Source organism: Myxine glutinosa, chromosome 13 (assembly GCF_964187855.1).
Source record: "Myxine glutinosa chromosome 13, kmMyxGlut1.1, whole genome shotgun sequence".
NCBI classification, from domain to species: domain Eukaryota; kingdom Metazoa; phylum Chordata; class Myxini; order Myxiniformes; family Myxinidae; genus Myxine; species Myxine glutinosa.
This window is the reverse complement of record NC_136273.1, coordinates 24,527,416-24,544,138: the sequence shown is the minus strand read 5'-3', so window position 1 is coordinate 24,544,138 and position 16,723 is coordinate 24,527,416. Positions and strand designations below refer to the sequence as shown.

Here is a 16,723-nt window from a genome sequence, read left to right as displayed (position 1 = left end):
TGGTTTGGTCATGTGTTGAGGAAGGATGAAAGTGACTGGTTGAGAAGAGTGATGGAAATGAATGTAGAAGGAAGTAGAAGACGGGGAAGACCGAGAAAGACTTGGCTAAAGATGGTGGAAGAAGAAATGCGGGCAAGGGGGTTAACAAGGAGAGATGCAGAAAATAGGGCAAAATGGAGAAGATTGTCATGGGGACCGCAAGGCTAACCCCCGCTCTAGCAGGGAAAATGGCCTTTAAAATGCATGTTGTTGTTGTTGTTGTTGATAAAAAGAAGGAAGAGTGTTGGAGACGGGACAGATTCCATCTCTTACAATTCTTCCTTCCTACATTCTCTAAACTCACCTGCATTCCACCCCTCCTCCAACGTTTGCAAACGGATCTCTGACTCGAAAATCACAAGAATCTCATTTTGCAATAAATGTTCGTTTCCCATTAATCGTACAACACTTTCTAAAATCCAAACTCACCCCTCCCCTCCTAATCTTCCCCATCACCCATCCCTTTCAAATCTCCCCCCTTGCCCCTTCCCTCCAGAACTCCCCCCTCCCCTCCTAAACTCCCCTTTGCCCCTCCCCTTGTAAACTCCCCCCTCACCCCTCCCCTCCTAATCTCCCCCATCAACCATCCCTTTCAAATCTCCCCCCTTGCCCCTTCCCTCCTAAACTCCCCCCTCACCCCTCCCCTCATAAACTCTTCCCTCGCCCCTCCCCTGTTGGAGACAGGATAGGACAGACTAAGGAAGGAGGGAGATGTTGCACCATCAACAATTACAGAGATAGAGCCATCAAAGAAAAAGCTCGATATGAGAGAGCAGAGTGAAGGAGGAAAGCCGAAAGAGGGAAGCTTGGATATCAGACCCTGATGCCAAACTCTGTCAAAGGCTTCTGAGATATCAAGGCCTACAACAAAGGATTCCCCATTTCTCTTCGTCAATTATATAAGCTGTTGCTCTATCAAGAAATACCTTCTTATCTAAAAAGTACCAAAATTCCAACATTAGGATAAAGCTTAACACATGTACCCTACTTCAGCCTAATGACCAAAATACATGTTCATAGGAAGCATATCAAATGAATACACATGCATCCATCACGTGATCTTTGCCTGAAGCCAAAACACGTGGCCATAAGTCACGAAGATGTTTCGGCCTTACAGAAATTATCAGCAAGACAAGAAAATAAATGGTTAAGAATAAATAAATGAAAAAGTTTTTTCAAAGGTGAAGAACATCATATAAGCCGGGGTTCCAAACCTACAAAAGCCTTTACTGACAAGGAGAGGAGACAAAGGTAAAAATCACAGCAGTAACAGAAAAAGAAAGAAAACAAGACAAAAGAAGTCATGTGTATTTCCAAATAAGCATTCACCTGATGTACCAGATGTGAGGGCTGCAGGGCATCATCAGCCCGTCCAGGTATGTAGAGGACATCACCCATCACCATGGCGGCATCCTCAGCACGAAGACCTTGAAAAGGTGCCACCCGAAGCCGGCGGCCCTCTCGTGCGTCGAACCTGTCAGGATTGCAGAAATGGATTCAGCAAGGCAGAACTACACTCTCTCCAAGGTCACTTAATGCTGTGCACCAGATGGGTCAATACCCTGCAGGTATAAATTGTGCAAAGCCAAGCACATTAATCTGCAACCACAAATCAACACGTTCTTCCAGCATAAAAAGGTTTCTGCAACCACGATTAAGGTCTTCCATCACGTGAGGTCGTGGAGCTGCAGTTGTTGGATGGTAAAACCTACAAAACCCTTTGGGGCTCATCAGCAGGTGAGCTGGACCATAAAGCTGCCCAGGAAAAGTGCCGGCACCTTTGTGCAGGAGGACTTTTAAAGAGTTTGAGCCAACCCGTCGATCTAATAGGTCCAGGTTGGATAGCCGGTGATTGGACAGTTTAGTAGGGGCCACAAATTGAGCTGCCCGGTGTGGGCAGCCTCAGGAAATGCTGCAACGACAGGAGCGCGAAATGAAGCAGGACCAGAGCCAGAGGAGCCAGCGACACGTGTCAGGAAACACTTTTGAGTGCCAGGTTCGTACACCGTCAATATATCACAAAAGGGCACCCGGGCATCACCTGAGGCTTTCCTGAGCCAGGTGTTGATGCCACACGATCCGTCACCGAAGCTGGGCTCAATCTCCTGCTGTTCCATCAGTCTGCCATGCCACCAGATTCCACGATTCCAGCGATGTGAACCGTAAGCAGTGCAGCCGTCTGCTTGGAAGCTGTAAACGTAGGAAGAGGTGTGTGTTGTGTTGTCATAAAACTGGTTTTGTATCAGAATTTTCATGACAAGTTATTTTAGGTTTGCCCCAGGATGTTGTACTCCGGATTGTTTTGAGGTTTGTGGGTAGGGAAAGATGGCAAGCAGGGCATGGCCTATGTATGAATTAACAGACGATCCAGTCAAGGAACAATGACTTGTATATGTATCGACACCGACACGAGAATCTGTTAGCCTTTCAAGTGTAGCCCTACCATACTACTCCCTTAAAATCCTAGCAATCCTAAAAAAAGCCTTTGTGGTAGTCGGATAATGGAGGGCAGATTAAAATGTGTGCTAAATGGAAATTTACATTGTAGTTGAGAAACTGCCATCTAATAGGAACACGATGGTGCATTTTGGAGTATACCACCCTGGAGCATGCATAAGAGCTGGGGTTGTAGAACAAGACTGTATACAGCAGGATGCAGCTTGGGGTGGGGGACATGGAAATGGGATCCGTGGGGGTGGGGGTATTCGCGGGGATGTTGTTCCCCTCCCTAAATCCCGTCCCCCCCCCCTTACCCCTGAACTCCCCTGTTCACCTCCTCTCTCACCCTCTCCCTTCTCTCTCTCTCCAGTCCCCCACTACCTCCCTTTCCCTAGAGTCCCTTTATTAAAGGGACTCTACCTTTCCCTTCCCCTCCCCCTCCGATCTCTCTCCCCCCTCTTGTTATTACCCTGCGCTCGCGAATCGAAAAGCGGGGTTAAGCATTCAGTTACATACGTACGTACATGTGTGTGCCGTGTCTGCATTTTAAAAATTCATTTTCTCGGCAAATGTTGGTCCGATTGACATGAAATTTTCACCATAGGAGGGCCTCCTCCTGTGTAATATTTTAGTGAATATTGTGACGTCATAGGCCACGTGGTACAGGCGCCATCTTGGAAAAACGTTGCACCTCTAACCCCAACAACTCCATGTAAAAAAACTGAAACATGGCTCATTGTCAAGTACTCCGCTTGGGGAAAAAGATACGTTGATGATGTCATTGGTGCCTTAATTATGACGTCATAACTCGACAAGTACAACACTTGATCTGATCAGTATGAAAAAAATATATTCCTCTGCAACTGTTAGTCCGATTGGCACGAAATTTTCAGAATATGAGCGGCTCCTCCTGTGGAATTTTAAAAATGATAATTATGACGTCATATGTCACGTGGTACAGGCGCCATTTTTGAAAAATCTAAAACAGGTTGCACCTCTATATCTCTGAAACCGCTCCATTGAAAAAAACTGAAACATGGCTCATTGTCAAGCACTCCGCTTGGGGAATAAGATATGTTAATAATGATGTCATCGGTACATTAATTATGACGTCATAATTCCACATGTACAACGCTTGATTCGATCAGTATGCATTTTTTTCTCTGCAATTCTTGGTTCGATTGACACGAAAATTTCACCATAGGAGGGCCTCCTCCAGTAGAATATTTCAATGATTATTATGACGGCATAGGTCACGTGATACAGGCGCCATCTTGGAAAAAATTCACACCTCTATATCTCTGAAACCACTCTATGGAAAAATTTGAGACCTGGCTCATTGTCACCAACTCCCCATGGGGAATAAGATATGCTAATGACGATGTCATCGGTGAATTCGTTATGACGTCATAATTCGACAAATACAACACTTATCCATCCGATCATTATTCATTTTTTCGCAGCAACTGTTGGTCTGATGGATACGACATTTTCACCATCAGAGCACGTCCTCATGTAGAATATTTTAATGATAATCATGACGTCATAGGTCAAGTGGTACAGGCGCCATATTGGAAAAACCGAAAAATGTTGCACCTCTATATCTCCAAAACCGCTGCATGGAAAAAATTGAAACATGGCTCATTGTAAAGAACTCCATATGGGGAATAGGTGGTGTTAACTATGACATCATTGGTGCCATAATTATGACGTCATAATTCAATAGGGACAACGCTTAGTCTGATCAGTTTGAAATGTATTGAGCGTGATCTATGCAACAATTATATAAGAGAATATAAATTTATGATGTCATCGCTCACGTGGACTGGCAGCCATATTGGATCAAATAAAAAAATGTTCAAAAACAGAAGAGTTGGCTCGCAACAAGTTGACTGCGCAGGGTAAGCATTCTATGAATACCATCTAGTCTTCTGAATAAAGTGGACCTTCTGAAAATTAAGATTTGGAATATGATATGTTGTGATCAAAAAAAAAATTTTTTTTAATGACAAAATTTTAAAGTGCATTTCCAATAATGTGCCGCAACACATTGCCCGTCAAAGTGGGCCGAGAAGGGTATTCCCGCTCTCCGGGAGTACCCTTCTCGGCCTCCGGGTGGGAATGCCCGCAAGTACCAACAATGAGTGCTCGCTAGTACTAACAAAATAATTGACTGAATAACATAATTTATAGAACAGTTTATGTTATAGGCCTAAGTGTTACTACTTTGATGGGAGGATGTTCTTGCAGGAAGATTTGAAACTGTCTGAGGATGACTGGGCTTTCACTGCTCCGTTTCACTGTTTCGTGATCCGGCATAACAATTGTGTGTATTATGCAAGAAGGTGAAGTAAGGAGATAAAGGGCAAGGAAGGAGATTATTAACTTACTTATACATACAAATAAATATCTGTGTGCAATTTATTAACATCACCATGAATCAAAGTATCAATGAAATCCAACAAAAAGAGGTGCAGTGTGCTCTTGACGATGACAGATCCTTATTATGGTCCTTTTTTTGAGTAAAAATGAGTGAAGGAAGCTTGTTCTTCCTATTGTGTGCCCAGACAATATTAGAATAGAGGAGGTAAGGCAAGATTAGTGTGTTGTAGAGTGTGATTAATGTCGTTTAGGGTAGAAATTAATGTAATCTTTACGAGAATTCACCAAATGTCCGTCTGTCTGTCCGTCCGTCTGACAGTCCGTTCGAAAGTACCGCAAAGTACCGCTCCTCACCACATACAAGGCTTTAATCCGCAGCTCAATGGAATACTGCTCTCCCCTCTGGGCTGGTGCTCTTGCCTCACACCTAGCTCGTCTTCACGCTGTTGAAACCAAAGCTTTCAGAATCATTGGAATCTCCCGCGATGAAGCTAACTCCAAGGGCCTCTCACTCACTCACCGCAGGCAGGTTGGTGGTCTTTCCGTCTTCTACCGACTCCTCTCTGGCCTTGCCCCCCCAGCTCTCTCTGGGCTCTGTCCCGCAAATATTCCTACAGGTCGCACAAGATCTGCCTGCAACCCTCTTATGGTTAAACTGCCAAAATCAAGACTCTCTGCTCACCTTCACTCCTTCATTCCTCTTTTCTCCCGCCTCTGGAACAAACTCCCTCACTCTCTTCAATCCCACTCCACCCTCCAGGTCTTTAAAACAGCTGTTCACCACCATTTCATATAGTCCGTGGGCTAAGTAGGGTTTACATGCACCCCCCCCCCCCCCCCCACAACTTAACTTCCCGGGTATGTCCATGAATGTATGTCCCCCACCCTAGGGGTTAGGAAAAACCATGTTAACAGAAAAAAAACTCATTCCCTCATAGTTTGACCTCCGGTGACCTCATTAGTGACCTCATTTGCATATAACACATATCATTGTAAAGAGTGTCCCAGGACAAACATTTTGAGGGGTCATATGCAACCATAGGATGACTAGGTAAAAAGTTATGGCCATTTGAATTTCGCCTACCCCTAATTTTCGGAAATCACTGACAGGGGGGGTAACATCAAAATATGCGTGGGAGGTATCTTGGGAATGAGTTTTTTTTCTGTTAACATGGTTTTTCCTAACCCCTAGGGTGGGGGGTACATGGACATACCCGGGAAGTTAAGTTGTGGGGGGGGGGGGGGGGTGCATGTAAACCCTACTCAGCCCACGGACTATTATCTTCCCCCATCCAAAACCTTGATCTTTTCTACCCCCGCTAATTTCACCCCAATTCCACTGTTTTGAAATACCAACTTCTGTCCTGGAAGTCCTTGGTGTCCTTGTGTTTTATACTTCTCCCAACCCCCCCACCCCCTCCTTCCCACGCCTCCTCCCCCCAAGCCCTCTCCCTCCCACACATCTCCCTGCTCTTAAATGTTGTGTGCTCTCAAGTGTTTGTGTGCTTCCCCTTCTCTTGTCTTCCGCTCCCTCTTTTTATATATTTTGTTTGTCTGGTTGATATGTTTGTGAAGTAAATGTTAGCTCTTTCACGAGCTTCGATTCAGTATACAAAAAAAAAAAAAAAAAACGGCTGAACCGATCGCAACGATATTTTGGGTGGGTAATCTTGGTATCTCCTGGAGTAAAATAGGCTATATTGTTTTTCCAATTTCAGCTTTGGCCTCCAGCATATTCAAGTTTGGACTCCCGCATAACGTTATTTTCCCGGGTGCCGCACAAATGGCTGCACCGATCGACTCGGTGACCTCGGACAAAGACCTTTCATAAGGACATGGGTTGAATCCCTGCTTGAGAGAATGCCAACCCCCTCCCCGCCATCACGGTCGTCTCTCCAACTCACAACCCCACGAGATATGCGGAAAGGATGACCCAAAACCAATTATCTTAATTTTGATTCGTAGATAAACATTATTAAAAGTAAATAATGACCTCGGCCAAAGATCAAACGACGTGGGTTTAATCTCTATATGAGAGAATTCAACATAGCTATTTGGGTGGTGTATAAGCCAACAGATCGCTGTCTCCATCGATCTTGCCGAAGCCGTAACACCTATAGGCTCAAAATCCTTTTAACTGTTGACTTGGTAGTTTTTACAATGAAGGAAACATTAACAATGTTGTTAAAAGTTTATTTTGTGATTAATTTGTGATTGCAGTTATGCTGTTTGGAATGAAAAAAGAGATATCGAGGTCAAGTGAATGACGACATGCCGTGATGGTTTCTACCTTCTAAACTTGAACTTCGCGGATCGCCATATGCAGATTCGCCACGGACCCACGATCGATGTTTCTATACGTGAACGTACCCGTTTGTTTGCGAACGGGTACGTTTTTCACGGAAGTCCCTCACGAACTTGCTGTCCATGTCTGACATGCGACTGAAGGTGCTACAGGAATGTGGAATTTATTGGTTTCATGCTTTAGCATTCACTGTATCTGCATTGACTGTTTGCTTCTGGTCTCCCACCCGTGCATAGCACGGGTATCTCACTAGTCTAGATAATACTCCTGTGTGGTGAGAGACCCTTTTAGTGAATTTAGGAAATGTGGTTAGATCAGACGAGTTTGTCATCAATGGCAACTCCTAAAAGATTAGTTTTGTATGGTTTAAGTTTATGATTTCTTAAGATGAACTCTGATGAGAAATATTTTTCAAGGGCAGAGTTTGATTACAATCATGTGAAGAGATTGAATTGCTGAGTGGTCTTGTCATAGAACCTCATCATCCTTGTACAAGTGTTGCTCGGTCTTGTCAGGTCAGCATGATGGTGACAAAGTGAAAATGCCAGATTATCTCAAAAGGTGCTGAGAGCAACTTGCCTGCAACCTCAGGAACATCACACCCACGGGCTCACCGCTCTACAGCGACAAAGACGCTGCGTGCTATCAAAGCCACCTGCAGCATACAGGTAACCATCCTGTGAGGCTAGGCTAAACTACCTCTGGGTTGTTAGCTCCACTTGATGGTATCTGTGTTGTAGCGCCCCACGTTTCCCATTGCTGCGTCGCTGTACTCTTGCCAGTCAACACATGGCCTAATGTCAGAACTCGAGGATGCACCTGCGACGTCAACCTTTCTGAACTGTTGATCCTTGTTGCCGTCATGCCGAAAAGAAATCACTTACTCCAAGATGATGAGACTGTGACGAATGACCAAAACAGCTAGAGTTCATAGGACACCTCTCACCCTGCGCAGTCTGGAGAAGAAACGACACGGGCGGGGTCCACAAGCGGCAAATTTGATTCATCGTGATGATGTAAAATCCGTAATATTGTCCAAGTACTGCTAAACTGTAGGGGTTTTCAAAGTGCTTAAAGACGATTTGTGTTCTACAGTGTTCAAGTATATAAAACAATTGAAATATAAAAAAAATTGAAAGTAAATTTTTTTTTTTTGAAGTTTGTCACCGTTGATGCAGCGTCTTTTACACCACCCTATGGAACACATTACATTAGTTATTCCTGCCTGTTGTTTGCGTCATTTATGACGTCATTAAAAACAGTAAATTTCAACTTGGAATGATTGTCCATTTTGTTTGACTGCCAGGCAGACAGAAAGAGTAAAAACAAGTCTCACTCCTCTACGTGTGCGCGATCGGTGTAGTAAGTTCAGGAATCTCCTTCAATCAAGTGGTTTATTAAAGACGATACCAAGCTCTCACAGAACACACGGCCATCATGACGAGCCGCCATCAACCACCGAAGCCACGCCCCCAGACGTCACTACGCAGTACGTAGTACCAATCACACCATCTCCCTTTCATTGAAATTATTATGTTTGTATGCAATTATTATGTTTGTATGCAACAAAACACGACGACACTAAATCAAAATAATAAACACAATCAGACACAACTTGAACCACACATAGATGGGATCTGGGCTTACTGTTATAACTCCTAACCAAAATGTAATTACTGCTCAGTATGATTTGCTAAAACAGAGAAAACACAGAATCATTCCAATCAACGGATTGTCTCTGCACCAACATTACAAGGGCTGATTTCTGGTGGTCGTTATTCACTATCACGATATCTCAACGGTTTTCGAATCACACGGCCTGATCTGGTCGAGTACGGGGAGTTGTCCAGCCTTGTTGTCTCAGCACTCTCGTCATCCTTGGAGCTGGAGCAGCCGTTAGTCTCCATTGCTGAAGCGTCGTTGTTGAAATGTACGCGTCGAGCAGTTGGTTGGTTGGGTCAGTTCGTCCTTCCACTTGGCGCCACAATCGGGTGGATGAAGTTCACCAAGTGTTCCCTGGTTCTTCGGAGACGCGTCCCATTAGGCGTCTGTACTATACACGAGCGGGGTTTATTACAGTGAGCCACAACTTTCCCGGGGTACCATTGGTGCGTGGCCTTGTTCAGAATCCGAACCCGATGTCCAATAGCCAATTCAGGTAATTCCGGCCCAGCCGTTCTGTTGTATTGCTTCGCCATCCGGTTTCCACGTTCCTTCAATCGTTCCTGAATCTCCTGATGCCTTTGTTGTGCAGGAACCAACAGACGGCTTGGTAGGTTGGTGCGTATGGGCTGGTTGAACAGCATTTCGCTTGGACTTGGGAGGTGGGAATCTACAGGTGTGCACCTCAGGTGTTGTAGTGCAATACCTATGTCACTCCCTGATCTAATACACTTTTTGATCATGTTCTTCACTGTTTGAACTTGTCTCTCAACCAATCCATTATTGCGTGGATACCTCGGCGATGTTGTCGTGTGTTTTACATTCCATTTGGTACACATATCACGGTACGGCGTACCCACATATTGAGGTCCATTGTCCGATATGATCTCCAGAGGTGGGCCGAACATACTGAAACATTCAGATGTGGCCTTGGCTACTGCACTGCTCGTCGTGTATTCCATTCTCTTCACAACTGGGTACTTGGTGTAATAATCCGTCACCAAGAGGTAGGTCTGCCCATGTAGCTCACACATATCACTGGCTACCTTTGTCCATGGTACCGCTGGTATCTCATGAGCTATCATAGCCTCACGCCTTTGTTCTGGTTGGTTCTCTTGACATGCCTTACATGTTCTGACAACTCTCTCAATGTCCAAATATATACTTGGCCAGTAAACACATTCGCGTGCTAGACGTTTTGTCTTTTCGATCCCCATGTGCGCCTCATGGAGCTGGTCGAGGATATCCTTACGTAGCTGCTCTGGAATTAGTACCTGTCGACCTTTGAAGAGAACACCGTCACAAATACCAATTTCATCACGGTATGGCCAGTACGGACATAGGTCCACAGGCAGCTCTGTAATCCTAGCAGGCCACCCTCGATGAACAACCTGCTGCAATGCTTGAAAGGTTCTATCAGCCTTTCCACACTCTCTGAGTTGGCCCTGTGTTCCTTGAGCTGAAATCAATGAGGTCAAAGCAATGATGATCATCCACATCATCAAGCTCAATACCATCTACACGTGTGTCCAACTGCAGTTCCTGATTGTTCTCTGGCTTCGGTAGCCTCGACAGTGTGTCTGATAGCATCATCTCACGGCCGGCCTTATACTCCAGATCAAAATCGTAGCCTTGGATTTTCACAAGAAGGCGCTGAAGGCGTGGAGGGGCGCTTGTAAGCGGTTTGCTGATGATCATGACCAGTGGTTTGTGGTCTGTGTATACCTTGAAGCGTTTCCCAAACACGTAAGTATGGAACTTCTGTATGCCAGCAACAAGGGCCAGGGTTTCTCGTTCAATGTTTGAATATGCAGACTGAGTGGGTGTCAGAGTTCGTGACGCAAAAGCAACAGGCTTGTCATCCTGCAAAAGGCATGCACCCAGTCCCTTCTGTGACGCATCTACCTCCAAAACTGTCTCCTTGTCATGATCATAGTGCGTCTGCATCAACACTCTGTTTCAGTTGCTCAAATGCAAACTGATGGTCTTCCTGCCACATGAATGGCACTCCATTCTTCAGTAAATCTTGGAGGGTTGCCACTTTGTCCGCAAAGTGGGGAATATGTGGTGACAGATAGTTCATCAGTCCAATGAATCGGCTCAAGTTTTCCTTATCCTGCAGTGACGACATCTTCCGGATGTCGCAGATCTTCCCAGGATCAGGTGAGATTCCTTGTTTGCCGTAGATTGAGCCGAAAAAGTTGATACGGTCGGTCTTGATGATACATTTCAAAGAGTTGAAAACCAGACCCTCTCTTCGTGCTACTTTCATCAGGTTCAGAAGATTACGATCATGCTCCTCTTCAGTTCGTCCTGATACTGCCACATCATCGGAGATACCAATACAGCCTGGTGCTTGCTCGAGTATGCGGTCCATGGCTTGCTGGAACAGATCCTGGCTGACACATAACCCAAAAGGCAATCTCTTGAAGCACCAGCGCCCAAAAGGTGTGCGGTATGTGGTCAAATCCTGGCTTTCCTCAAAAAGATGTACAGCCCAATAGCCAGCCCGAGCATCTAATTTTGAGAATATCGTGGCGTCAGCAAATTCTGGGTTCAGCTCGTCTAATGTCGGTATTTTATGTTGACACCTCTTCAGCCAAGAGTTCAGGCGTTTCGGATCGAGACATACTCTTAAGCTCCCATCTTTCTTTACACTATTACAGATGGAAGAGCACCAATCCACATGGTAGTCCACTTTCCTGATGATACCCTATTTTTCCATTTTCATTAGTTCATCCTTCAACTTCCCTTTGATGTGAATGCTACATTTCCTTGGTGCATCAATCGATGCCTTTGCATCAGGCTTTAGATGAAGCCTCACTTTTCCTTTAAAATTCCCAATGCAGTCAAACCTGTCCGGGAACAGCCTTTTCAAATCATCCATGGAATTCACCTTGTAGGCCTGTTCCTTGTGGCGCATTGGTTTCGGAATCCTTGATGCTGGAGGTGCAGCCTTCAGCAATGTCCTCCGTTGTCCAGCAATGCTGTTTATGGTGATGATGTTGAGCGGTTCATGCGCTGGTAGTCCAAATACTGCAGGTCCAGGTACTTCAACCACATAGAACCTGTACTTGAACCAATCTGAGTCTTTATGTCGACACAAGAGCTTGAGGATTCCATGACACTTGATCTCACTGCCATTGTAAGCAGTGAGCTTGGTCCCACCAAGCGGAGTCAGTTTTGACATCCATTTGTTTCCATACATGTCCTTCACAATACGCGTTGGCAAAGTATTCCCTGACGCACCTGTATCCACTTTCAACTGCAGTTTGTGTACACCTTTCATGTCAGGGCATACAATGTTCAACAATGTGTACACTTCATCCCTCGTCTCCTTCATACACAGTGCGGATACCGTGATCACATGAAACGGCTTGGTGTGTTCATATGCGTCAGTGTCACTTTCGTAACTGTCATCATCGCCTTCGGTACAATACCCCGACACTTCATTCACTGAGGTCCCATTGTTGTTACTTCCCCGAAGCATACCTCTCAACTTGCTTCTGCTGACTCGACGGCCTCTTCCACCCATTGCAGGACGGCGGCTCCGCTCGTATCCATCAGCATATCTCGTGCTTCGTTTGGGATTTTCTCAACAACGGGCCCAGTGTCCCAGTTCACCACAATACTTACAATAATCATTGTGTGCTGGGCAGTTCCGTGGTGGATGTGATAGTCCACACTTTTTGCACTTTTGTCGATGTGTCATGGCATTCACCGACGATGAAGGTCCTTCCATCTTCTGGATGGCCTGCTTTCCGATTACCATTGCTTCGTACTTGCGTCCCTCACTTAAAACCAGGTCCATGTCGTACCCGACCTCCTGGTCGAGCAGATGCTTTTGAAAATCATCATGTGGGGTGGTCGCAACAATTAACTCGATAATCCGTTCCGAGAGTTCTGCTTCGGAGAAATTGCACAACCTTCGCTTCCGTCGGCATCGGTTGACGAAATCATCAATGGACTCTCCTTCTTGCTGCCGGAATCTCATCATTTCCAGCCGGTGAATCCGAAAGTTTACATGAATGTCCAACTGATCCTCAAATAATTTATATAATTTATCCGGATCCTTTTTATCATCTTCACTCAGAGTCGATGCATTGATCCGCCGCAGTCCTTCGTCTCCCACAGCAATCTGAATCTTGATGGCCTGTCTGGCTTTAGCATCGATGCCCTCGTCCGACAGCACCAAGTTCATTCGTTGCTTGAATAACTTGAAGGTCTCCGCCAGCTCCGAGCTGGACCAGTCCATTGTCGGGAACTTCGCCATGTTGAAAAAACACGGAACGTGCCGCTGTGGTAATCCGCAAAGAAAAACAAGACAAAAGTCAAACTGCTTGTTGATTTTCACGATCCCGCCGCTGCCACCATGTAGTAAGTTCAGGACTCTCCTTCAATCAAGTTGTTTATTAAAGATGATACCAAGCTCTCACAGAACACACGGGCATCATGACGAGCCGCCATCAACCACCGAAGCCACGCCCCCAGACGTCACTACGCAGTGCGTAGTACCAATCACAACAATCGGGACAAATGCGGAGCCAAAGTAATGTTAAACAACAGGTTTATTTTCCGATTCGTGTTCGAAATATAACATTGAATTTAAATCAAGTTGTCCTCGATTGATCATAAATTGACATTTGTAGACAGACAGACAAACAAAGTGAACTTAACCCTGCTTTTCGCTTCACGTGGCGTCTGAATCACATTCAGCGTGATCTTTTGCAGCTCAATCGCTGTTAAAATGAACATACATTCGTGGAACACCACCATCTCACCACGTGGAACACCACCATCTTCCCATGCCTCGTCCCCCCACCCAAAACTTTGATCTTTTCTACCCCCGTTAATTCACCCCAGATCCACTTTTCTGAAATACCGACTTCTTTCCTGGAAGTCCAAGCAGTGTCCATGTGTTTTTTTTTTTTACCTCTCCCACCCCCCTCCCCCTTCCCATGCCTCGTCCCCCCAAACCCTCTCCCTCCCACAGATCTCCCAATGTCCCTGCTCTCCATCTTGTCTCCCACTCCCTCTATCATATGTTTTATGTTTTACGTGTCGGTTTGTCTTTTTGTGATCAATGTTAGCTCTTACCCGAGCCTCGATCTTGTATACAAAAAAACAAAAAAAACATGCTTAAAATGCAAATTATATTTAAAGTGTAAACACCGCCATTGAAACATCATTTTCTAAATGAACATGCAGGTGCACTCAAAATGGATGCAGGGCAACATGAGAATGCAGCTTACCCACAAAGAGCGTCTCTGCACTTTGCGCACCGCGAGTCTTCTCGGCTTTTGATCTGCAAGGAAATAAAAAGTGACAAGGCAGTGGAGAAACAAACACACTTTCCCGAGGCATCACTTTGACTCATGGAGCCAATGGGCCGTTTGGAACGATGATAGGTCTTGAGACACAGCCAATGGAGGACAAACCTTTTCCATCATCTATATCTACGCGACGGAGATCAGAACAATTTGAAAGCCAAAGAAAGGAGATTGTCCCCGTCAAATTGTGCGTGAACGTAACAGTTACGGGGGGGGGGGGGGGGGGGGGAATTGTAAACAATGCAAACATTGAAAATTGCAGGGGCTCAGATGCCCTTAGGGGCTAACAACACACTCACTAATACATTGTGGACCTTTGATAACTCATGAAGAGCTATCCCCTCTTGGAAGTATCAACGAAGACCTGATGAAGATCATCCGTGACCAAAACATCAGGCCTGAGCCTTTTATATTTGGCTAAAAAAAATCCAACTTGTCGGGATCTCCGCAGCTTTCACCTTTTGCTTTAAGAGCGCACTTAACGAAACGGTGTCCGCATAAACAGTCGAACATGTGTAATAAAGAAATATTCGGAAGGTGAAAGACAAAAACACATTCTCGCGGCCGCCCGAGCTGAATTACAATATTCATTGTGCATAATTTTTCTCTTTTGTCACCCTTTGTTCGAGGCAGAAAAAGCACCAAGACTACAAATGATGGAAGAATTGGCCTGTCGTGCCTGGAACTAGGGCCTGATTAACTTGTATATTTTATGTGTACCATTTTGCCATACTGATGTTCAGAGAGGGAAACAAATATGACTTTTTCATGGTTTTTGGTTGAAGTTCTGTTTTTGGGATTTTTTGCTGCTGGAGAGCTTTACAGAGACATCATGCATGATAAGGACATAAAGAGATATGAAATTAGAACCACACTCTTTGACGCCACCGATATGCCTCCACCCACATTATTACATCATTATAATACTTCTACCAAGTTTACTTTAAATCAATACAGCTGTTCTTAAGTTATCACATTTTTCCCTGACATAACCTCTGACCTTTGACCTCTTGACTCCAAATTCTAATCAGTTAACCTTCACATCATTATACAGATAACTGCACCAAGTTTGAATTAGATCACTTCAGCCATTCTCAAGTTATAGACGTACAACAGACTTTGACCTTTGACCTCTTCCCCCAAAATCGATTCAGTTAATCTTTACATCATTATACATACCTATACCAAGTTTGAATTACAGTCACGTGAAAAAGTAAATACACCCCATGTAAAGTTTTGACTTTTTCAACATATTTCAACATACAGTTATTTGATCTTCATTTCAACAATATTGATAGATAAAGGTGATATAATATAACAAATATCATGAAACATTTACATTTTGTAGTCCATTGTATAATTTAAATAAACATAAATGCAAATTTCGCAGGTGGAAAAACGAAGTACACCCCCACATTTATCACTACTTCAAATACCTAAAATTAGAATCAGGTGCACCAGCTCAGGTGCAAATGACTGGAACATCGTTAGAGAGGATCTTGGAGGAACCTGTCTTATTTAAACCTCAGACATTTAGTTTGGTTTGCTCTTTGTTGTTGAAGTGTCCGGCATCACCATGCCTAGATCAAAAGAGCTCTCTGAGGCCTTCAGAAAGAAGGTTATAGATGCCTACGTGTCTGGGAAGGGATTTAAAAAGATCTCCAAACAATTTGAAATCAATAATTCGACTGTCCGGAAGATCATCTACAAGTGGAGAAGATTCCAAACAACTGCCAACTTGTTCAGGCCAGGCCGCCCCAGCAAGTTCAGCCTGTGAGCAGACCGCAATATGCTGAAAGAAGTCTCTCAGGACCCCAGAATGTCATCACGTGACCGACAGGTAGCTGTTGCCACTGTTGATGTCAAAGTGCATGAGTCTACCATTAGAAAGAGGCTGCACAAATTTGATCTACATGGGAGGTGTGCCAGGAGGAAACCTTTGCTGTTCAGAAAGAACATCAGGGCAAGACTAAACTTTGCCAATGAACACCTCGGCAAAGACCAGCACTTCTGGAACAATGTGCTCTGGACAGTTGAGTCAAAGGTAGAGCTATTTGGGCACAGTACTACCACAAGACATGTTTAGCGAAAAACAAAGACAGCATTTGACCACAAGAACCTGATACCAAATGTAAAGCATGGTGGTGGAAATATTATGGTTTGGGGCAGCTTTGCTGCATCAGGGTCTGGGCAGCTCACCATCATAGAATCCACGATGAATTCTTCATTGTACCAGAGGGTGCTTGAGGATAATGTGAGGCCATCTGTCGGATAGTTGAAGCTCAACCGAAGGTGGACCTTGCAACATGACAATGACCCTAAACATACCAGTAAATCCACCAAGGAATGGCTGAAAAGAAAGAAATGGAGGGTTCTGGAATGGCCATGTCAAAGTCCGGATCTAAATCCCATCGATATGTTGTGGAGGGATTTGAAACGAGCTGTGCATGCAAGAAACCCCTCAAACATTGCACAGCTGAAAGAATTCTGCATGGAGGAGTGGGCAAAAAATTCTCCCAGTCGATGTCATAGACTGGTAGACAGTTATAAGAAACGCTGACTTGAG

At 44.7% G+C, this 16,723-nt stretch overlaps 1 long non-coding RNA gene across 1 annotated transcript; it reads right to left on the bottom strand.

Moving 5' to 3' along the window:
• Positions 1-1,286: 1,286 nt before the first annotated feature.
• On the bottom strand, positions 1,287-14,183 carry LOC137438440 (uncharacterized). Its single transcript, XR_010986700.2, has 3 exons — positions 14,080-14,183; positions 2,081-2,229; positions 1,287-1,513 (listed from the first exon to the last, which is right to left on the bottom strand). It is a non-coding gene; the product is annotated as an uncharacterized LOC137438440 (long non-coding RNA).
• Between the last annotated feature and the right edge of the window lie 2,540 nt (positions 14,184-16,723).